The following is a 24,253-nucleotide window of genomic DNA, read 5'->3' as shown; positions in this document are numbered from 1 at the left end:
GGAAAAAAACATACAGTTTAGGAAGGAAGGTACTTTAGTGTAGGAACTGCCCATACTTGTTTCCTAAATTATATTTTATGTATGTATTATAAATATAAATCATATTAGTGCTGTTGAACCTAAAGAAATTATTTGATGCAAAACTCACAGCAAATGTTACTTTCACTACTTTTGACTCTAACAATATTTATAATTCCATAATTGGTTAGCATAAAAACAACAGGAAATAAAAATCTAATAGCTAAAATGTATCAGGTAGTTATTAGGTTCCAGGAACTGTCCTAAATGCTTTGTAGACATCGTTTCACTTAACACAATACCTGTAAATAAGTACTATTATTATATCAAACTGAAGTCAAGAGAGTGAGGGTGGACAGGTTTGCCAACTTGCCCAAGGATTCACAAACAAGAATGAAATTGGTATTTAAACCAAATCCTCTATGATATACTGTCCTACCAGAAAAAGTGATACCAATAATATTTCATAAGATTAAGCACTTAAGAATATGCTTTGCTTTAAAATGAATCCAATTTATAAAAATCTGAGTTTATTAGACATACATTTTTTCTACTTGCAAAATGATTCACCAAATGACAAAACAAAAACAAAAAACAACTCCAAAACCACCTTACAACGAATGCATGTAAAATCTAAGCTTAGAGACAATTTCAGGAGTGCATCTACTACATGAATCAATCAACAAATCTACCAGTTATAAAATTCCATATATCCTAAAAGAAAAACTTAAGGAGTAAGATTTTTATATAGTAATGACAAAACTGAGCAACTTCTGAATAAGCATAGCACCCCACTCTGACTTGGCTTTCTTCCCTTGAGAAAGAGGATAATAATGCTTATTCTACTTATGTCATGGGGTTGCTGAAAACCTCAAAATAGATAATGTACATTAAAGCGCACTGTTAAGTGTAAACAAATGTAAGATCAGAGCATGGATTAAAGAAAAAAATTGTTAGAGCCACAGTGGGACTGAGGTGCAATATGGGAGAATCCCTAGCGTCAGGAACCCAGTTCTGTCACTAACCAGTGATATAGCTTAATGCAATTCACTTGACCACAAGACTGTCTCAGTGGTCTCATCTCAAACAACAGGGAAGTGGAGAAGATAATCTGCCCAAACAAAAACTCTATAGTAGATGGTTTTCTGATTTCTATCTAATCTGCCTAACGATTCTACTTCTAAATTGTCCCTCAGTTGTGTAATCCATTTCCACTTCCATGGCCCAACCACTGGCCTCATCATTATTCCCAGGATTATTCCAATAGATTCCAAACTGATCTCTTTACTGCTGGTATCCTCTTTAATTCATCCTCTATAATGCATCCTATCTGCAAAAAAAAAAAAAAAAAAAAGTTATCTGATGATAAAAAAAATTCTGTTTTTAAAAAAAATTATTTATTTTTTGGCTGCGATGGGACTTCACTGCTACACGCGGGCTTTCTCTAGTTGCAGTGAATGGAGGCTACTCTTCATTGCAGTGCACGGGCTTCTCATTGCGGTGGCTTCTCTTGTTGCGGAGCATGGGCTCTAGGTGCGCGGGCTCCGTAGTTGTGGCTCACAGGGGCTCTAGAGTGCAGGCTGAGCAGCTGTAGCTCATGGGGCCTTAGTTGCTCCCATAGCATGTGGGATCTTCTTGGACAAGGGCTCAAACCTGTGTCCCCTGCATTGGAAGGTGGATTCTTAACCACTGTGCCACCAGGGAAGCCCACTGATGATAAAAATCTTGTTTATTAATGATTTCTGGATTCCCCACTTCTTTGGGAATATAATCAACACTCCCTCAGTGTGGCATACAGTTAGTCATCATCTGGCTTCAAAGAGTCTCATCTCTTGCTAATTTCCCCTCATGTAATTTATATTCCTGGTATAACAGACTACTAACTCCCTGTTTCTGAAACACAGCCTTGCCTATTTTTTTCACATGTTTGAACTTTGACCAGCCTTCTTCTGCTTTTTTCTGATAGATTCCTCAACAATCTTAAAGACTAACCTCAAAAATCTCATTTGAAGTCTTCTCTAACTTCTCTTAGGCAAAAGGACCTTATAATACCAGCCCCAATGATTCATAATACTTTATACATTTTTAACAGATACTCCTCTCATGGAACTGTGAGTTATGAAAAATAATATGGAATGTACGATCATTAAAGGCAAGGATCACATTTTATTAAATTTTAAATCCTCAGGGATAGCACAGTACCTGGCATATAGTAGACAAGTAAATACATCATAAGTGAATGAAAGAAAGCACAAGAGGAAAAGAGAGAGGACAGAAGAGTCATGGGTATAACTATGTCCTTCATACTTTACTTAGATCTTACATATCCAATTTTTTATTCATGTGCGGAAATCCTAAAATAATAATTTTGTGAACAATTCTTCAAAATATATCTTGTTTGAAACAGAATCTTTCATTTGAAACAGAATCTCTCTCCTACATAAGAAATAAGAAATTCAGGCACTGGTCTTAAGACTTGTTTTTTATAAGTTATTAAAAAGAAAAATATTCTGAAAGCACTTAAGTTATTATATTAACATTCCCTAAAACACACAAAGAACTATGTTTTGGGGGAAAATAAGCAGTAGTTTTATATATACTTATTTATTCCTGCATTGTTCCACAAGATAGAAAATAAATAAAGTAGTTCCTTATATCTACTTCTAGCATGAAATACTGAAACATATTCTAGAATAAAAGCTGTATCCTCCTACACCTGGCTCTACCACCACAGAAGGCCATGTGAACTGAGCCAATCACTTAACTTCTCTAAGGCTCAGAATTGCAGCCATAAACTGGAGATAAAAACAATTTTCCTGTACAGCTCACAGAATTATCATAAAGTTCAAATAAGCTAATGCATATTACATTACTTTATAAACTTTATCATAGTTTTCACAAATGTAAGCTATCATCATAATCTTGCTTCTTTTTAGATTTTGAGTTGTCAGGAATGGTGTGGTATTGCATAAATTTACAGCTGGATTGAGAAAGCTTGGGGGATGCCTGAATATCTGGCCTTGACTCTGGGCCAAAAAAATGAAAAGTGAGATTTATGGTGTGCTGCTTAGAGTCTGAATCTTCTCTGGTAATGCTCACACAGGATCTGCTTACTGATGGCTTTCACCTGGTATAACTGGTTAGACAGCCAGGCTGGACTATGTGAACAGAGGGGCAAAAAACCTTCTCTAAGCTTTCCTGAAGCCAAGATTCATTGTACACATCTTGGTGGTTCAACCAGGAGACAAAGAATGTCTTTGTATGCAGAAAGACCATAGAGTACTTGTGTCTGGATGTCCTCCTATGCTTCCTATGCTCTTTTTCTTACTGCACAACATACTTTGCCTGTAAATAGAAGCCTTATGGGAGTATGCTCTGTGGAGTCTTGTGAGTCATTTCAAATATTCAAACTTGTAAAATTTTTAAAGTTGTCAACAAAAATAATTCTCATTTTATTTTATGAAGGAACTTTAATAACTATATATTTATACTATCTTACGTGGAAATGTTTTAGACATATGTGTGCTTATGTATATACTGTTATAAAGGTCAAAACCTGTTTTCATTAAAAAAATTTGATAGATAGCCTCATACACCAGAGAGCAGACAGCAGAAGCAAGAAGAACTACAATTCTGCAGCCTGTGGAAGGAAAACCACATTCACCAAAAGACAGACAAAATGAAAAGGCAGAGGACTATGTACCAGATGAAGGAACAAGATAAAACCCCAGAAAAACAACTAAATGAAGTGGAGATAGGCAACCTTCCTGCAAAACAATTCAGAATAATGATAGTGAAGATGATCCAGGACCTCAGAAAAAGAATGGAGGTAAAGATCGAGAAGATGCAAGAAATGTTTAACAAAGACCTAGAAGAATTAAAGAACAAGCACTTAAAAGAACTAAAAGACAAACAAACAGAGATGAACAATACAATAACTGAAATGAAATGTATACTAGAAGGAATCAATAGCAGAATAACTGAGGCAGAAGAATGGATAAGTGACCTAGAAGACAGATTGGTGGAATTCACTACCACGGAACAGAATAAAGAAAAAAGAATGAAAAGAAATGAAGACAGCCTAAGAGACCTCTGGGCAACATTAAATGCAACAACATTCGCATTATAGGGGTCCCAGAAGGAGAAGAGAGAGAAAAAGGACCTGAGAAAATATTTGAACAGATTATAGTTGAAAACTTCCCTAACATGGGAAAGGAAACAGTCACCCAAGCCCAGGAAGCACAGAGAATCCCAGGCAATATAAACCCAAACAGAAACACGCTGAGACACACAGTAATCAAACTGACAAAAATTAAAGACAAAGAAAAATTACTGAAAGCAACAATGGAAAAATGACAAATAACATACAAGGGAACTCAGCAGAAACTCTACAAGCCAGAAGGGAGTGGCACAATATATTTAAAGTGATGAAAGGGAAGAACCTACAACCAAGATTACTCTACCTGGCAAGGATCTCTTTCAGATTTGATGGAGAAATCAAAAGCTTTACAGAGAAGCAAAGGCTTAAGAGAATTCAGCCACACCAAACCAGCTCTACAACAAATGCTAAAGGAAATTCTCTAAGTGGGAAACACAAGAGAAGAAAACACCGTACAAAAACAAACCCATAACAGTTAAGAAAATGGTAATAGGAACATACATATTGAAAATTACCTTAAACATGAATGGATTAAATGCTCCAACCAAAAGACACAGGCTTGCTGAATGGATACGAAAACAAGACCCATATATATGCTGTCTACAAAAGACCGACTTCAGACCTAGGGACACATACAGACTGAAAGTTAGGGGATGGAAAAAGATATTCCATGCTAATGGAAATCAAAAGAAAGCTGGAGTAGCAATACTCATCTCAGATAAAATAGACTTTAAAATAAAGAATGTTACAAGAGACAAGGAAGGACACTACATAATGATCAGAGGATCAAGTCAAGAAGAAGATATAACAATTATAAATATATATGCACCCAACATAGGAGCACCTCAATATATAAGGCCACTGCTAACAGCTATAAAAAAGGAAATTGACAGTAACACAATAGAAGTGGGGGACTTCAACACCTCACTTACACCAGTGGACAGATCATCCAGACAGAAAATTAATTAGGGACACAAGCTTTAAATGACATAATAGAGCAGATAGATTTAATTGACATCTATATGACATTCCATCCAGAAACAGATTACACTTTCTTCTCAACTGCACACAGAACATTCTCCAGGATAGATTACATCCTGGGTCACAAATCAAGCCTCAGTAAATTTAAGAAAACTGAAATCATATCAAGCATCTTTTGTGACCACAACGCTATGAGATTAGAATTACAGGGAAAAAAAGTAAAAAACACAAACACATTGAGGCTAAACAATACATTACTGAATAACCAAGAGATCACTGAAGAAATCAAAGAGGAAATCAAAAAATACCTAGACACAAATAACAAAGAAAACACGACCATCAAAACCTATGGGATACAGCAAAAGGAGTTCTAAAAGGAAAGTTTATAGCAATATAATCCTACCTCAAGAAACAAGAAAAGTCTCAAATAAACAACCTAACCTTATACCTAAAGGAACTAGAGAAAGAAGAACAAACAAAACCCAAAGTTAGTAGATGGAAAGAAATCATTAAGATCAGAGCAGAAATAAATGAAATAGAAATAAAGTAAACAATAGCGAAGATCAATAAAACTAAAAGCTGTTTTTTTGAGAAGATATACAAAATGGATAAACGTTTAGTTAGACTCATCAAGAAAAAGAGAGAGAGGACTCAAATCAATAAAATTAGAAATGAAAAGGAGAAGTTACAGTGGACACCACAGAAAACAGAGCATCATAAGAGACTACTACAAGCAACTCTATGCCAATAAAATGGACAACCTGGAAGAAATGGACAAATTCTTAGCAAGGTATCATCTTCCAAGACTGAACCAGGAGGAAATAGAAAATATGAACAGACTAATCACTAGTAATGAAATTGAAACTGTGATTAAAAATCTTCCAACAAACAAAAGCCAGGACCACATGGCTTCACAGGTGAATTCTATCAAACATTAAGAGAAGAGCTAACACTTATCCTCCTCAAACTCTTCCGAAAAATTATAGACGAAAGAACACTCCCAAACTCATTCTGAGGCCACCATCACCCTGATACCAAAACCAGACAGAGATATTACAAAAAAAGAAAATTACAGACCAAAAACACTGATGAATATAGATGCAAAAATACTCAACAAAACACTAGCAAACAGAATCTAACAACACATTAAAAGGATCATACACCATGATCAAGTGGGATTTATCCCAGGGATGCAAGGATTCTTCAATATATACAAATCAATCAATGTGATACACCATATTAACAAATTGAAGGATAAAAACCATATGATCATCTCAATAGATGCAGAAAAAGCTTTTGACAAAATTCAACACCCATTTATGATAAAAACTCTCCAGAAAGTGGGCATAGAGGGAAACTACCTCACCATAATAAAGGCCATATACGACAAATCCACAGCAAGCATCATTCTCAATGGTGAAAAACTGAAAGCATTTCCTCTAAGATCAGGAAAAAGACAAGGATGTCCATTCTCACTGCTATTATTCAACATAGTTTTGGAAGTCCTAGCAATCAGAAAAGAAAAAGAAATAAAAGGAATACAAATTGGAAAAAAAGAAGTAAAACTGTCACTCTTTGCAGACGACATGATACGATACAGACAGAATCCTAAAGATGGCACCAGGAAACTACTAGAGCTAATCAATGAATTCTGTAAAGTTGCAGGATACAAAATTAATGCACAGAAATCTCTTGCATTCCTATACACTAAAAACGAAAGATCAGCAAGAGAAATTAAGGAAACAATCCTATTCACCATTGTAACAAAAAGAATAAAATACCTAGGAATAAACCTACCTAAGGAGGTAAAAGACCTGTACTCAGAAAACTGTAAGACACTGATGAAAGAAATCAAAGATGACACAAAGAGATGGAGAGACATACCATGTTCTTAATTTGGAAGAAGCAACATTGTGAAAATGACTATACTACCCAAGGCAATCCACAGATTCAACACAATCGCTATCAAATTACAAGTAGCAGTTTTTTACAGAACTAGAACAAAATATCTTAAAATTTGTATGGAGACACAAAAGATCCCAAATAGCCAAAGCAGTCTTGAGGGAAAAAAACAGAGCTGGAGGAATCAGACTCCCTGACTTCAGACTATACTACAAAGCTACAGTAATCAAGACAATATGGTACTGGCACAAAAACAGAAATATAGATCAATGGAAAAGGACAGAAAGCCCAGAGATAAACCCACGCACCTATGGTCAACTAATGTATGACAAAGGAGGCAAGGATATACAATGGAGAAAAGTCACTCTTTTCAATAGTGGTGCTAGGAAAACTGGACAGCTATATGTAAAAGAATGAAACTAGAACATTCCCTAACATCATACACAAAAATAAACTCAAAATGGATTAAAGACCTAAATGTAAGACCAGACAATATGAAACTCTTAGAGGAAAACATAGGAAGAACACTCTTTGACATAAATCACAGCAAGCTCTTTTTTGATCCACCTCCTAGAGAAATGGAAATAAAAATAAACAAATGGGACCTAATGAAACTTTAAAGCTTTTGCACAACAAAGGAAACTACAAACAAGACGAAAAGACAACCCTCAGTATGGGAGTAAATATTTGCAAACGAATCAACAGACAAAGCATTAATCTCCAAAACATATAAACAGCTCATGCAGCTCAGTATTAAAAAACAAACAACTCAATCAAAAAATGGGCAAAGACCTAAATAGACATTTCTCCAAAGAAGACATACAGATTGCCAAGAGGCACGTGAAAAGCTTCTCAACAGCACTAATTATTAGAGAAATGCAAATCAAAACTACATTGAGGTTATCACCTCACACCAGTTAGAATGGGCATCATCAGAAAATCTACAAACAGCAAATGCTGGAGAGGGTGTGGAGAAAAGGGAACCCTCTTGCAGTGTTGGTGGGAATGTAAATTGATACAGCCACTAGGGAGAACAGTATGGAGGTTCCTTAAAAAACTAAAAATAGAATTACCATATGACCCAGCAATCCCACCACTGGGCATATACCCAGAGAAAACCATAATTCAAAAGGACACATGCACCCCAATGTTCATTGCAGCACTATTTACAGTACCCAGGTCATGGAAGCAACCTAAATGCCCATCAACAGACAAATGGATAAAGAAGATGTGGTACATATATACAATGGAATATTACTCAGCCATAAAAAGGAACGAAATTGAGTCATCTGTTGAGACGTGGATGGATCTAGAGACTGTCATACAGAGTGAAGTAAGTCAGAAAGAGAAAAACAAATATCATCTATTAACATATATATGTGGAATCTAGAAAAATGGTACAGATGAACCAGTTTGCAAGGCAGAAATAGAGACACAGATGTAGAGAAAATGTATTGGACACCAAGAGGGGAAAGTGGCCGGGGAGGGGTGGTGGTGCTGGGATGAATTGGGAGATTGGGATTGACATATATACACTAATATGTATAAAGTAGATGACTAATAAGAACCTGCTGTTTAAAAAATAAATAAAATTAAATTTTAAAAACTTGATAAATAATAAGAATACTTATATTCCTACAAAGGAATATTTTAAAAAACACATTTTTCATTTCCAGGTATGCTTCCATGTCAAAGAATTTAAAATTTCTAAGATTTTTCTTTAACGTAATTTTCATCACTTATATTAGAGATTTGATCTTTAAAAAGCAAAGATTTGCTCTGTTAAGCAAAGTATAACCAGATATAACATAAAACAGAGGATATAATTAAATGTAGTTTATATAATATATATTTAAATTATAGCATTAACTTGTACAGAAATTAAACTGCTTTAATTATTAATACCATTTTTTTTTGAGATCTGAGTCCATTTTAAGATAAATTTTTGTCTGTTTTTGCAGGCTCATATCAAGAGAACTCTAGAAATGTGTACAATATTTCTTTCATACAATGAAAAGTGATAATATTTTGAGAGAAATAAAACTAGTTTTTATGGATTTGATACATATTCTAAATTTTAAAATTTAAAATAAAAGAAAAATGCATACACTAGCTACTTTAGTAAGTTCTTCTGTAAGTATCCAGTAAAATAAAGCCAATCATTTGTGCTTAAAAAGTTTAGAAAATCTCCAAACAATTTTAGACAAAGTTCTGAATTTTTAAGATCACTTCTGCTTTTAGGAAACTGACAGTAAGTAGGAAAACTGGAAAAAAGTTTATTTTAATTTTTTCTCCTTTCAATTTTTAGTAGCAGTCTAATTAAAATTATTCAAAGGACAGAAGCCTACAAAGAAACTCTTAAAAGCAATAGATACTAATAATCCATGTACTGAGTTTCCAAAACTTTACAACAGAGGCTACTCAGTCGTGAAAGTTCATTTGTGTATAATTCTTACATAATTCAAAATTATATACAATTCAAAGTAGTTCAAAATTCTAAGTTCTATGTTGGAACATAATTTTGCATCATACTAGCAGTAGTTCTCTATTCTTTCTTTGTATGAAAGCAAGCTTTGTCTCTATCTGAGTCTTATTCATTCAGAATGTCTGGGAATGGTACCTGCTCATCTCTGTTTTTCAGACTCTCTATAGATGATTCTGGTATACAGCTACTGCCTTAGATTTGACAGAAGAACTGCACAATCAATATGTTTATCTTTAAAAAAAGATTTTAAATCATTATTCCAAATACAATTTTAGACTTATATAACTTTGGGTACCACTGACAAAGTGGAGAACATATTAATTCATTTTCTATTATTAAATAGGTTTACACAGTGGACATGCTCAAAAAATGTTTACTATGTGCCTGTGATGTTTGGAACACTGAAGGTGTTCTTTAAGGTAAAACAAAACACACAAAGAAAGGTGAGATACAGTAATCTTTAGGAGGGTCACAAATCATACTTTAAGCATCACAGAAGATTAAAATAAAGTATCAGTATTACAATTCAGAGTAGGTAGAACATTTGCATTTAGTTCAGGGAATATTCAAGTGGGAAGTATTTACATTAAGAATTGGCAGAGGAACAGTAAATCTCACAAGCAGAGACAAAGAAAAAACTTCAGGAAGGAACAAAGTAAGTTCAAGCATAAAAGTAGGAAAGTGTAGGGCTTGTTTAGGGAAGAAGGGAACTAAGACTGAAAAGGCAATGGGGGCTACAATATCAATGGCCTTAATTGACAAGTGAGGTGATCTGTATTAATTTAAGGGCAACGGAGAGCTGCTCAAATAATGGAATCGGAGCTGCACTTCAGGAATTTAAATGAGTAAGAGGCAGGGAATGTCTAACTAGAGTGATGGTAACAATAAGCAAGTGGTTCCACTGAGAGAGATGGCACAGATTTCACAGAGACAGAATCTAAGAGATTCCATCCATCCATTCTTTGAACAAATATTTACTAAATACTTACAATATGCCAGGCACTATGAATATAATCTGGACATGTTGAGCTTCACATGTTCGTGGTTCACTTGTTTGTTTTTAACTGTATTTCCAGAGCCCTACACTTATTTTATTGAGCACCTAACTACATTAAGCACTGTTGTCAGCACTGGTGATGCAGTGGCGAACAAGGGAGACAAAGCCCCTGACCTCATAAAGTTTACATTGTTTTAGAGAGAGACCAACAGTAAATATGTAAACAAATAAATTAGATGGTTTCACAAAGTGATAATGCAATGAAGCAAATGATATATAACAATGGGAGAGAGACCTGGGTCATCAATGACAACCTGTCTAAAGAAGGACCATTCATTTGAGCTAAGGTTTAAAGGACAATGGGGTCGATTTAAAAAAAATCTAACGTGAAAGAGTTATAGCAGAGGGAATTAATGATAAATGCAAAGAGTATGAGAAAGGTACTTAAATAAATGACAATTAGCTGGGAGGTATCAGAGAGAGAGAGTGTACGGGGTAGTTAGAGAGGAAGGCAGAGAGGTCAGATCATATATGTGCCTTTAGGCATAGTGAGAATTTTGGAATTTGTTCCAGTTGTAATGAAATCCACTGAGTGTGGTAAGCAGGTGAGTGATGTGATTTGTTTGATGCTTTGCGGAGACTTCTTGGGCTGGTGTGTGGAGAATAAATAACAGTGGGATAAGAGTGAAAGCAGGGAGACGAGAGATGAGGCAAATGCAAGCAAGAGAGAGTGACGGCTTGGGGTAGCGATGATAGTGGTGATGACTGGATGTGTGATAATCTGGATACAGAGCCCACACGACTTGGATGTGGGGGTAAAACAAAGGCGAGGAATCAAGCAAAATCCCTAGGTTGGGTGAGGGTGTTGGTTACTAAGAGGGGGAAGATTTCCACTCCTTACTTCAATCACAGCAATTCCACTTTTACCAGTATACTGGGATTCTATGTATAAGATTTTTTTTAACTAAAGATAGTTTGAAAACCACTGCCCTAGCGATTCAAGTATAGAGCTCAACAAAGTGATCAAGGTCAGAGGTACCTATGTGGGAAACATTGAAAGTTTAAGTTGGGTAGGGTAAAGGTAATCATCTAAGGAGAGGGGGAAAGGTGTGTAAAATGGATAGCAATTTAAGAAATTTGTACTTTTAGTAGGCTATGGTAAGGAAATGGGAAAAGCAAAGGAAAGGAAATGGTGACAAGGGTCAGAGAAGAAATTGGGACACAAATACAAAAGACCTAGTAGAAAAATGTTCAAGAAGGACAGAAAAATCATCAATCAAAAAGAATCAATAACCAAGGAGAATGAAGTATTTTGTTTTAAGGCAAAAAAGGTACCAGTCATCTTGAGGAGAAAAAAAGAGATATGGGACCAAATCCAAATTGAAAGAAATTCTGAAGAGTGACTATAGCAAATACAGGCTCTTCTTCCAAGCAATTTCAAAGAATGAGAAGAAGAAAATATAGTAATCTGAGGAATCATCAGGGGAGGTATATATACCTGAGGTCTTGGAAGAAACACACAAGAGACTAAGATTTTTAAAAAGAATGAATATAACTGATGGAACATACCAGAAGAAACAGAGTCTAGGGTTGTACAGTTGGCAAAGACATGGGGATATAAAAATAGAAAGGAGGGAAAAAGAAAGGAATACTTCATCTGGCTCCTAGAAATTATAGCAGCAACAACAAAGGTAAGGCTCATTTCCAGAGCAAGGGAGGGAAATATCTGCTGTCTACTTATTACATTAATACTAACTCGTAAATCTATTAACAACTAATTTGTAAATATCATACAAGCCTACCTACACAGGTTGGATACTAAAGTAGAATAGAGAAGAGCAAAGACAATAAGAATTATAGTACACTGCAACACTCAAAGAAGCTCATTTTATTTCTATTGCAGAGATTAAGAAATTGTGAGATCAAGATTGACATATACACACTACTATATATAAAATAACTAATAAGAACCTACTGTACAGCACAGGATACTCTACTCAATACTCTGTAATGGGCTATATGGGAAAAGAATCTAAAAAAAGGGGATACATGTGTATGTATCACGGATTCACTTTCCTGTACACCTGAAACTAACACAACATTGTAAATCAAATATACTCCAATAAAAAAATTTTAAAAAATAAAATTAAAAAAAACCTAAAATTCATTCAGTTAGGCAACCTGCCCAAGTCAATAGAAAATTAAAAATAAGAATACTAACCTAGAGCTGTCTGACTTCAAAACCTATGCTCTTTATACTTCACACCGCACAGAAGTGCACTTTTAGGTTAGGTGTGCAAATATGGAGTGTTTGCAAAATAAAATTATAATTATCAGTAAAATACATATTTTGAAATAAACCAGTAATCACCTATTAGAGGCAAAAGTTCCAAACAATGAAGTTATGAATTTGTTTCTGCTCTTGACCAGTAGGTTCTAGAAGTAAAGTCTCATATTCTTCTTTACGCCCCTGAAAGATTAAGTGGGAAAGATACAAACAGTTTTGAATAGGGGGTGACCAACTAACCCCTTAAATAACAGTAAAGTAAAACAGTGTGAAGAGACAGGAAACTGACAGCAAAAACCTATTTTTTATCTTAAAACATGTTTTCTATGCTCAGAAAACTAGCTGCCAACACATAAGGAACTGTCTGGCAATTCTTATGACTAAGCACGTCTGCTCAGGGCCATTTCTCACATGGGATAGTTTCCAAGAGACACTATGAATCAAAACTAGTGATCCATGAATTCCAGATTTCCATAGCATTTTTATAATAAAAGACGCAATATTATTCAAATTGGAACATGAAACATCTGAGAAAAATCTGTTATCTCAGCTAAAATAAAACTATTACCTCGCAAAGGTACATATACAGTAGTCCCCATATGTTCCAAGACTCTCAGGGGATGCCTGAAACTGTAGAGTGTACTGAGCCTTATGTATATACCATGTTTTTTCCTATATGTACGCATCTATGGTAAAGTTAAAATCGGGCACAAGAAGAGATTACTGACAATAACTAATAAAACAATTATAACAATATACTGTAATAAAAGTTATGTGAATGTGGTCTTTTTCTCTCTCTCTCATTGTACAGATTTAATGCCTTTTTCATCTTAACTAACACTTATCATGTACTATGGCTGTAACTTTTGCAGTCTGAGGTGCAACAGCAAAATCAGCATGAATTTCTTTCTCCTTCTTCACAATTTTACGGATAGAAGATTCGTTTTTACCATTGATCTTAGCAACCTCAGCAGAAGATTTTTTTCTTTCTTTATTAAATAGAGAGATTTCACCTCTTCATTAAAGGAAGCACTTTAAAGTTTCTCTTTGGCATATCTGAATTGCCAGCATCACTACTTGTGTGCTTTGGGGCCATTATTAAGTAAAGTAAGGGTTACTTGAACACAAGCACTGCAGTACCCTGAGTGTCAACCTGATAGCCGAGACCCCACAAGTGATGGGATATGGCCGGATACAGTGGACAAAATGATGATTCACGACTGGGCAAGATAAAGCAGGATGGCACGAGACTTCATCACACAGGACTACTAACTGGACACATATTACTGCATGGGTGAAGAATATAAAATATAATTTTCTAAATAATGACAGTTGTGCCCCAAAAGATCAATGGCAAAATACACAAATAGAAAACCCACGTAAATTAGTTCAGCTTTGCCCCTCTGGTGAAGTGCAATTTAATTAATTAACTGACTTAATGACTCAAAAAGGTTCTTTTGAGCACTTGCCATGTATCTAGCACTGTCTTAGATGATGGCAAGGTAAAAAGGCTAAATTATGATCCACGCCTTTAAGGAGCTTAAAAACTAGCAAAGAAAGATTGATTTGCAAAGAATTAAGTAAATTAAAGTGTTAAAAATACTGTGACAGATACACGTGCAGTCTACAGCTGAGGCACAAAGGAAGGCATGTTTGGTTCTACCTGGGGAGGAAGAAACACAGATTCGGAAAATGATTTCTAGAAGACAGCACACTTCTGAACCTTGAAAGTCGAGAAGATATTTATCAGGAAAGGGTATTTTAGGCAGCCTGAACAATGTGAGCAAAGGTAGGGATTTGTGAAATAGCATGGCTTGTTTGGGAAACCAACAATAGTTCAGGAAATTGAGATGCAGGGTGACAAGATATAGAGTTAAGTCGCCAGGGGTCACGTCGTAGAAGACTTCATGTCATGCTAGAAAATTTGGATTATATCCCATAGGCATTTTGTAGCCACTGAAGGAGACTGACATGTTCAGATTCTATTTTTGAAAGATCACTTTGATGATAGTACAAAAAAGAAGGCAGATGGAGAAGAGGTAAGCCAAATTGGAGGTTACTGCAGTAGCTCAGATGAGATGACGGATTGAGCAAAGGCAATAACAATATAATGATGCAGAGGTGAAGGATCTGAGAGACATTCAGAAAGTAGAGTTGGGACAGAAAAGAATTTAGGATACCTCCTAGTTTTTTGAAGCAGAAACTGGATGATGCCATTTATAAATACAAAGGGAAGATTCAGGAGATATAATAACAAGCTTAGTTTAGTGTTACGGACCTATCTGGGTGGAGATAACCAGGAGAACCTCAAGCTACAAAAATTTAATGGGCTCTTACCTTTAGAGATTATTGAAGCCACAAAAGTGTACATGAGATGAAACAGGTCAAATTTCAACAATTTTGAGGCTGTCACATCATACATAAACTTACTAAAGACTATTTCTAAACTCAGAGCACATATCTCTATAAGTTCTCAATAAATACAAAATAAATAGATTGATAAGTTATAGACTGTTTATATGAAAACAGTTATCTATGGCTGCTAATGAGATCATTCCTTAGTGGCTAAAAGTTTTTTCTAATAAATATTCTGATAATGCCACTCTGATGAGAGGATAATATGAACCCCTGTGCAAATGCTTTAGAGTCAATCTTTACAGTACATTCTTTTACAAAGGTAATATTGGTTATTCCTGAAAGATATACGCAAACGAAATCCTTTCCTTCAAAGATTTTACAAGGCAGATATGAAATCTGAGCACATATGGCTTGAAAAATATTTCCATAACTCAGCTAGATACACATTATAAACAAATATATATGACAAAAAAATCACCTGAAGAAAAACAGCATACAATCTCAGTTAAAATGAATAAATGCTCAGTATATCCACAAGAAAAGAAGGGTAAAAATCTGGCGGAATGAACCAGAGACGTCTTCCTGGAGAAGGCAAGTTTTAACCAGATTTATAAAATTGTAAATTTTCTACAAAACAGAATAATGATCAAAGGCAAACAGGAAGGAACCAAAAGTTCTTCCATGAGAAACAGCAAAATGACTATTATACATAACTAGAGGGTTGGGAAGGACCAGGTGAATAAAGATTCTTTGAAACTAGGCTGACAAGTTTTCTCTGCTATGATAGGGTATCAGCAGAAACTCTCAAAAAGGAAGACGATAAAAGCTTTAATTATAAATTCACATGATTCTCATTTTTTTTTTGCACCATAACATCAGACAACAAATGAAACTAATATGTTTTCAGTTTAAGTACAAACTTAAACAAAGCTAGTGTTTAAAGAGTTTCTAAGGTAGTTATTCTTGGCATGGATATATAGGGCATCTCAAAACTTAAATTCTGGTAATATCAATATGCCCATCATTCAGAATCTGTCAAACTTGAAAGCAACATCCTTTTCCCTAAAAGAAGCATCTGCTTATCCTTATGTTCCTTCAAATCTGTGGCAGGAAAAGCAAGCATAGTTTTATGTATACAACTCTGAACTGCTTAGTGTTAAGCTATGGAATACTGTCAGTAAATATTATGGCAAAGTTGCTCATGGACAATTAAACACTTAAGACATTTTAGGCTTTAGAAAACCCAAACTATCTTTGTTAATCTCCAACTTATAATCTTTAGGCCCAAATGTCCAAAAGTCAAATGACACAGTTGTCAAAAAACAATGTATCCACTCATCATTCTTTCTTTAACAATCAACTTACTGTTGTGAATACTGTCAGAAAGTCCGGCTTAGAAACTCACTAGATGAGCAATTACAAGATGCAAGTTCTAATTTGGCTCCTCTTTGAATTTGTGGTGCAACCCTGGACAAGACAATTTCTGAGACTTTGGTTCAGTTTGGTTTTCTTCCATAAATTTAGGAACTTGAACTAAATGATTAAGATAACTTTAGCCATAAAATTTCATGATTTTTCCCGTCCTTTAGCCCAATATCACCATTTTCTCTATATATAGCCTTTTATTTGCATTTTTATTTTCTATTTTCATTATCATCATATCATAGAGGTCGTTATGAACCAGTTTCCTTACTCATTTTCCTTCCAAAATCTCCACACCCAGACTTATCCCACATATACCATAACTCTCATATTCTCTTTTTTCTTCTACTCTTTTTTGAACCTTGAGTGCAGAGTTGAGTTAATCACAGTATTCTTTTCATAACCCCATTATCTACCCATGACCATTAGCTATGAAAGACCTGCTCTTATTTGTTTATTTTCGTTGTTTTCCTCTTCATTCCCAATCGCTCTCTCATTCCCCTTCATTTTGTAGGTTCACATTAAAATATGATATATCCATATACTGGTAAAACATACATTGTTATTTGCATGTATGTGTTTTTGTACTATAGATCCATATCTCTTTTTGCTTTCTTAATATAAACCTTGTTTTCTAGATCTACCTATGCTGCTGTTTCTACATCTTTACATGTAAATACATGTTTCTAAATGATGCACAGTATTCCATGGGATGCAATTACCACATTTTACTATCCATTTCCTTAGTGACAGACACCTAGGCCACCTATAATTCCCTACTTCTACAAATAGTCTACTTGTAGACAATCACTAGACATAATCACTAACTTGAAATTAGGGCATACTATTTCTGGAAATGTTTTTATTTAATTCTTTAATAGCATATGCACTGCACACACACACACTATATATATACGAATATGTGTATATATATGTACACACACATACTTTTAAATTATTTTACTATATATGAGAATATGAATATATAACTAAATATATATATATATAACTAAAACATACATATACATAATCAATACACACTATTGATTAAAACATTTGAAATGTATATGAATTGCATAATACTGCAGTCTTCTTTTGTACCTTGTTATTACACTCCACATTATATTTTTGACATTGATAACTGGGTCTGATGTAGTATCTCATTATTTAACTTGCATTTTTCTGACTGCTATGACTTCTGAAATGTTTGTTCATATCCTTTGCCCAATAGTCTATGGATTTTTATTTTTATTGATGCTTAGGTAATGTATCCTCAACACTAATACGCTGTCAGTTATGTGCATTGCAAATGTCTTCTCACAGACTGTGGGTTGCCTTTTCATTTGACTTATATTAATTTTTGTAACAGAAGTTTTACATTTTAACATACTCAAATATATCAATCTTTTCCTTTTCGGCTTGCATTTAAATTTTGATTAAGAAGTACTTCCCTAGCAAAATTTATTAAAGGGAGATTTTCAGATATTTTAAAATCTGCAAAGCTTTTGATTTTTACATTTACTTATTTAATCCATAAAACCATGTAAATGCCTAAATGTGAAAAGCAAAACTTCACACTTTTTTTTCCATAGATAGCAACAATTCCTAACATGATTGTTTCCCTACTGATTTATAATGCCACCTCTGTCATGTACTAAACTATACATATATTCTTCCTTCCGTTCTATGTTGCCAAACTCAAGTTCTTGTAAATAACATTGCAGTTTATTCTTCTATAGAATTGTTTTCATAAATGACACTTTACCATTTCATGATGTTAGGATTACCAAGTTTCTCTCTCACATACATACACACACACACTATAGGGGTTTTAATATGAACTCTATTAAGACTGATTTTAAAAATATGGGAAGACTTATTCTCATTAGAGAATTTAATGTTCCCAACCAACTAAATTTTCTGTTTAGTTCATCTGTATATCTTGTATTTCCTCGCTGAGACTTTCCATTTCCTTGTTGGGAATGTTTTTCATTTGTTTCAAGCTTATTCATAATTTCTCATTAATGCATTTTATGATGGCTGTTTAAAATTTTTGTCACATAATTTTAACATCTCTGTCATCTAAGTGTTGGGTCTACTGATTGTCTTTTTCATTTGAATTGAGATTTTCCTGATTCTTGGCATGATGAGTGACTTTGATAGAAACCTAACAAATAAGTTTTAGATTATTTTAGTTTATCTCCTCTGATACCTTTCTTTTGGGGGAATAAGGTGCTGTCTTTTACTGCGAGGTAGAGGTAGAAGTCCAAACTCCCTACTAGGCCTTTCTAGGATGGGTACAGGTGGGTACAGGTAGGATGGGTACAGGTGGGTACATAGTTTTTTTCCTTTGGTACCTGGCTAGAGTACAGAGATTGTTCAAAGTTTTTTGTCATGCTTGGCTTCTCCTTTCCTGGTCCTTTGGCTAGAAGGAGAAAGTCTCTGTTGGCACTTTTCTTTTTTGGTCTGTGCCTTGTTGGTATTGTCAGATTGCTGGCTTCTTCTGTTCCAACTCTGGGATATATGGGGCAAAAAAGCAAAAACAAACTCAAATCAAAAAGTCAAGGGAACTGACCACAGTGTCATTCCTTGGATCCTGAGGCACCTAGCCAATCAGCTTTCTTCTCTCCACCTTTCGGTCTTCCTATGTTTGTTTTGTATTTATGTCCTGGGGTTTTAGTTGTTCTTAGCAGGAGGAACAGGTGAAAGCACTGATCCATCTTCTCACCATTGATTTTTAATAATAATGTTTACTATAACTCAACACCTAGTTAAACCTTTTTTTTCTCTTTAGTTACTAAGGTTATTATTTCTAACATTTTTCAGAACATGTACACTCATAAACTACTTTGGGTATTTAACTGATATCCAGCTGGAACGAGTCTCCCTCCTTCCATGTTTTGCCTCTCTACAAGTCTATTTTCAATACAGCAGTCAGAGTGATCAATCCCATTAAAATATAAATCGGATCATGTCAATCTTCTGTTAAAACCTATTTCTATTTCATCCATAGTAAAAAATCAAAGTCCTCACAATGGCCTACAAGGCCCCATATCACCTTGTTTCCTACCGTCTGTAACATTTCTGACCTTATCTCCTACTACCCTCTTCCTACTTTACTGTGTTCCAGATATACTAGCGTGAGAAACTGTAAAAGTGGTCCAAAATTCTTCCCTCTCTTATTCACGTCTTTGCAACATGATGTTGAAAATCTTCCCATCAAAAGGGGTATCTTTTTCCCTATCCTTTGAATTTGGGTTGACCATGTGACTTGCTTTGCCATGAGAAATTACCAAAAATTGGGTTGGCTAAAAGGTTCGTTCAGTTTTTTCCATAAGATGGCTCTAGTAACACTTAGTTGTCTTTAACTTCATTTGAAACAATTTTATTAGATTGTGACAGCTGTCGTATCAGTGGGCATTTAAAAAAATACATCAAAATTGGTGAATTTTTGTGTAGCCGTTTTAATATTGAAGACGGAAGGAAAAAAGCAACATTTTTGGCATATTATGCTTTATTTACTTCAGAAAAGGTAAAAATGGAACACAAAAAAGATTTGTGCAGTGTATGGAGAAGGTGCTGTGACTGATTGAACATGTCAAACGTGGTTTGCGAAGTTTCGTGCTGGAGATTTCTTGCTGGGCGATCCTCCACCGTCAGGTAGACCAGTTGAAGTTGATAGCAATCAAATCGAGACATTAAGTGAGAACAATCAATGTTATACCATGCGGGAGATAGCCAAAATACTCAAAATATCCAAATCAAGCGTTGAAAATCATTTGCGCCAGCTTGGTTATGTGAATTGCTTTGATGTTTGGGTTCCACATAAGTGAAAAAAACCTTGACCATATTTCCACATGCAATTCTCTACTTAAAAGTAATGAAAACGTTCCATTTTTAAAACAAATTGTGACGGGTGATAAAAAGTGGATACTGCACAATAATGTGGAATGGAAGAGATCATGGGGCAAGTGAAATGAACCACCATCAACCACACCAAAGGCCGGTCTTCATCCAAAGAAGGTGATGTTGTGTATATGGTAGGATTGGAAGGGAGTCCTATATTATGAGCTCCTTCCGGAAAACCAAACGATTAATTCCAATAAGTACTGCTCCCAGTTAGACCAACTGAAAGCATTACTCGATGAAAAGCGTCCAGAATTAGTCAACAGAAAATGTATAATCTTCCATCAAGATAATGCAAGACCGCATGTTTCTTTGATGACCAGGCAAAAAACAGTTACGGCTTGGCTGGGAAGTTCTGATCCATCCGCCATATTCGCCAGACATTGCATCTTCAGATTTCCATTTATTTCAGTCTTTACAAAATTCTCTTAATGGAATGAACTTCAATTCCCTGGAGGACTGTAAAAGACATCTGGAATAGTTCTTTGCTCAAAAAGATAAAAAGTTTTAGGAAGATGGAATTATGAAGCTGCCTGAAAAATGGCAGAAGGTAGTGGAACAAAAGGGTGAATACGTTGTTCAATAAAGTTTTGGTGAAAATGAAAAATGTGTCTTTTATTCTTATTTAAAAACCAAAGGCACTTTTTGGTCAACCCAATATGATCCAAGAGAGACTTGGAAAGTATTTGTACGTTGGGATTTGCTCTCTTGCTATTCTGGGGAATGGCCAAGTGAAGAAGTAAGATGTGCCTTGCTGACCTGGTGAAGAGACTGCCAATTGCCAGACAGGTTTATCATCTGCTGCCAACTACCAGACCATGCTGCTAGCAGACCGACCAGCTGGCTAGAGACAAATAGACAAGTTCAGTAGATATCAGCCCTACAGGCCCAGACCAGAAAGCCTGTTCTCTTCTCTCCCAAATCATAATCTAAATAAGTTATTGTTTTGAGTCACCAAGTTTTGCAATGGTTTGTTACTCAGCAATAGATAAGAGGCATCTAGCTTCCTCGCTGTTCCCCAAGCACATTTCCACCTCTGCAATGGCAAGTTCTTTACTCTAGACACTTTCCCTGTATTGCATGGATTATTTGTTCACATCCTTCAAGTCTTTGTTCAAATCTCAACCTCTTAGGGAGGCTTGCTTTGAATATTCTACTAAAAATAAACTGCAACTTCACCACTGTCCCTAGCACTCCAGATCTCTCATCCTGATCTTTTGTTTTGTTTTGTTCTTCTCTAGTACTAATTGTCTCCTAACCTACTGAGATATTGTATTTATTGTCTGCTTGCTCCTGCTGGATGTAAGTTCCAAAAGGACAGAAGTCTTCAACTGTATTATACATTGATATACCCCAGGTGTAGAGCCTGGCAATAGTAGATGCTTGCTAGATATTTATTAAATAAATGGATTCAATGTTTCAGAGATGTCTGTTAGATCAAGTTGTTAATCACATAAATCACATCTTCTATATCTATCAGTCACTTAAAGAGTTAAAATCCTTACTATGATTATGGACTTGTTCTGCCATGCCTTATATTTCCGTCAGTTTATGCTTTAGGGTCTAGTGTTTTTATCATAAAACAATTTTAAAAGGAAGTTTAAAAAAATGTATAACAAAACATTCAACCAAGTTGGCCTTTCTTTTAAATGTCTTAATTAGATAAGATTCACTTTAATTTCTTTAGTAGTACTAAAATTTTATTTAATAATAACAATAAACAATAATAACATCCAAGACTAACTTACGGCTAACTATTATGTATTTACTGTTCTAAAACTGCTCTAATTGTAATGTTCAATGAAGAAGTAGCCTTTTTCACAGTGGAAAGTGAATAAGCATTTAACTAATAAATATAGCACATCCATATAATAGTATACTATATAATGTTATGGTTGATAATATTGATATGATATTCATATAATCTATAAGAAAAAACAATTAGGCTATTAGTGTGTATATCATCCCCCCCTTTTTTAAACTAAAATACTTAAATACACAAACCTAAGTTATACATTTAAAAAGTTAATAATAGTTAACTCTAAATAATGGAATTATGAGATTTTTATTTTCCACTTAAAAAGAGTTGTATAATAAAGAATTTGTCTGGTCTTTGTCTAAGTTTCTAGGATGGAGAATATAAACCCTTGGAATTTCCCAAGTAATAGCAGTATCTTTGTTATTCATGGTAGGCACTTGGGACTACCCCTAAGTTTATGCTAATGAAATGACTCACGGTAGGTCCCATGTAATTAGAGGGTTGGAGCTTTGAGCCACGTGATATAGGCCCAACCTCCTGACTCTCAGGGAGGGAAGGAGGTCTGGAGACTAAGTTCAATCAAGTGATCAATGATTCATTCGATCAGTCATAATACTTAAAATTCAGCTTATTCTTATAAGGTTTTGCTCTATGATGCAGTCATTATAAATACCATTTAATTATAATATAAATTTATTTACATTGAATGTAAGTCAAATGCACATAATGAAACTCCAATAAAAACTCAGGACACTGAGGCTTAGGTGAGATTCCTGGTTAGCGAACACACTGCTGTGCCAGGATGTTGACACACCCTGATTCCATGGGCAGAGGACACAGAAGCTCTGCTTTTGGGACCTTCCTAGATCTCACCCAGTTAAGTCTCTTCTTTTGGCTGGTTTTGATTTATGTCCTTTATAATAAAATTTTAATCACAAGTATGGTGCTTTCCTGAGTTTTCTGAGCCATTTTCAAGAATTATTGAGCCTGGGGGTTAGTGAGAACACCCACATTTGTATTCAATTGGTCAGAGGTATGAGTGGCCTGGGGACCCATGAACTTGTGGCTGGCATCTGAGTGAGTGTAGTCACATTGGGGATTGTGCTCTTAACCTGTGGAGTCTGTAATAACTTACTGTCAGAATTGTACTGCAATTTGATATATTTTCATACTATCTAAAGTATTTTTATAATGAACTTCCATTACTATTATAATTTAAAAAGCCACTTATATTTTGAAAAAAAAGAGGAAGAAGATCTTGCAATTATATAAATCATTAGTATTTTAAATTGCAAAATCAATAACTTTGAAAGAAATAAGAAGAACTAAATAAGAGCCAACAAGTAAAAATGGCTAGGGGAAAAGAAGGTAAATTTATTAAATTAAATTTAAAAGTTCATGAAGGTAATAAGAGAAAAATATGAAAACTGGTATATAAAATTTTGTAAAATAAAAAATAATTTCGTGAAATAAGTTTTCCTTCAAAACAAAACCAATATAATGCATTTGCAGGGCAAAATACATGATGGTGGGAAAAATAAATAGCAAGGTTCATTTAACAAACAGTAACTTACAACTTTTGTAAAATATAAATTTACATTACAATTTAAAGGTATTTCTACATGACAGAATCACAGCAAAAAACCTTATATGACTAAGCTTCCGAATTTTAAGTATTATGACTAAGGGGAATGAAATGTGAAAAAATGTTTTTTTTGTCATTTAGAGTTTTTCCCGTGAAGTCTATTGATGCAATGATTTTTAAACCACTGGACCATAATATAGACATACGATATTAAGTTGCCTGGTTTTTAAAAACCCCTTATTGGCTGCCTTCTCCTCCCCTTCCCTATCTCACTTCCCCACTCCTCTCCTGGTATTACCTCTACTGGTATTACCTCTAAATAAACTACGTGCTTTCAAACTCTTAGGGTCTGCTTATGGGAGAATACAAAGAAAGATATGTGTAGAAAAATTTT

The 24,253-nt window shown here is 34.8% G+C and overlaps 1 protein-coding gene across 1 annotated transcript in view; it reads right to left on the bottom strand.

The window, feature by feature from the left end:
- The window catches only part of SCLT1 (sodium channel and clathrin linker 1), a 259,470-nt gene that overhangs the window by 131,022 nt on the left and 104,195 nt on the right, over nt 1-24,253 (bottom strand). The gene's annotated exons all lie outside the window — the stretch shown is intronic.

This window comes from Globicephala melas, chromosome 5 (assembly GCF_963455315.2).
Source record: "Globicephala melas chromosome 5, mGloMel1.2, whole genome shotgun sequence".
NCBI classification, from domain to species: Eukaryota; Metazoa; Chordata; class Mammalia; order Artiodactyla; family Delphinidae; genus Globicephala; species Globicephala melas.
Note: the sequence above shows the minus strand (reverse complement) of the source record. Positions and strands in the feature narration are given on the sequence as shown.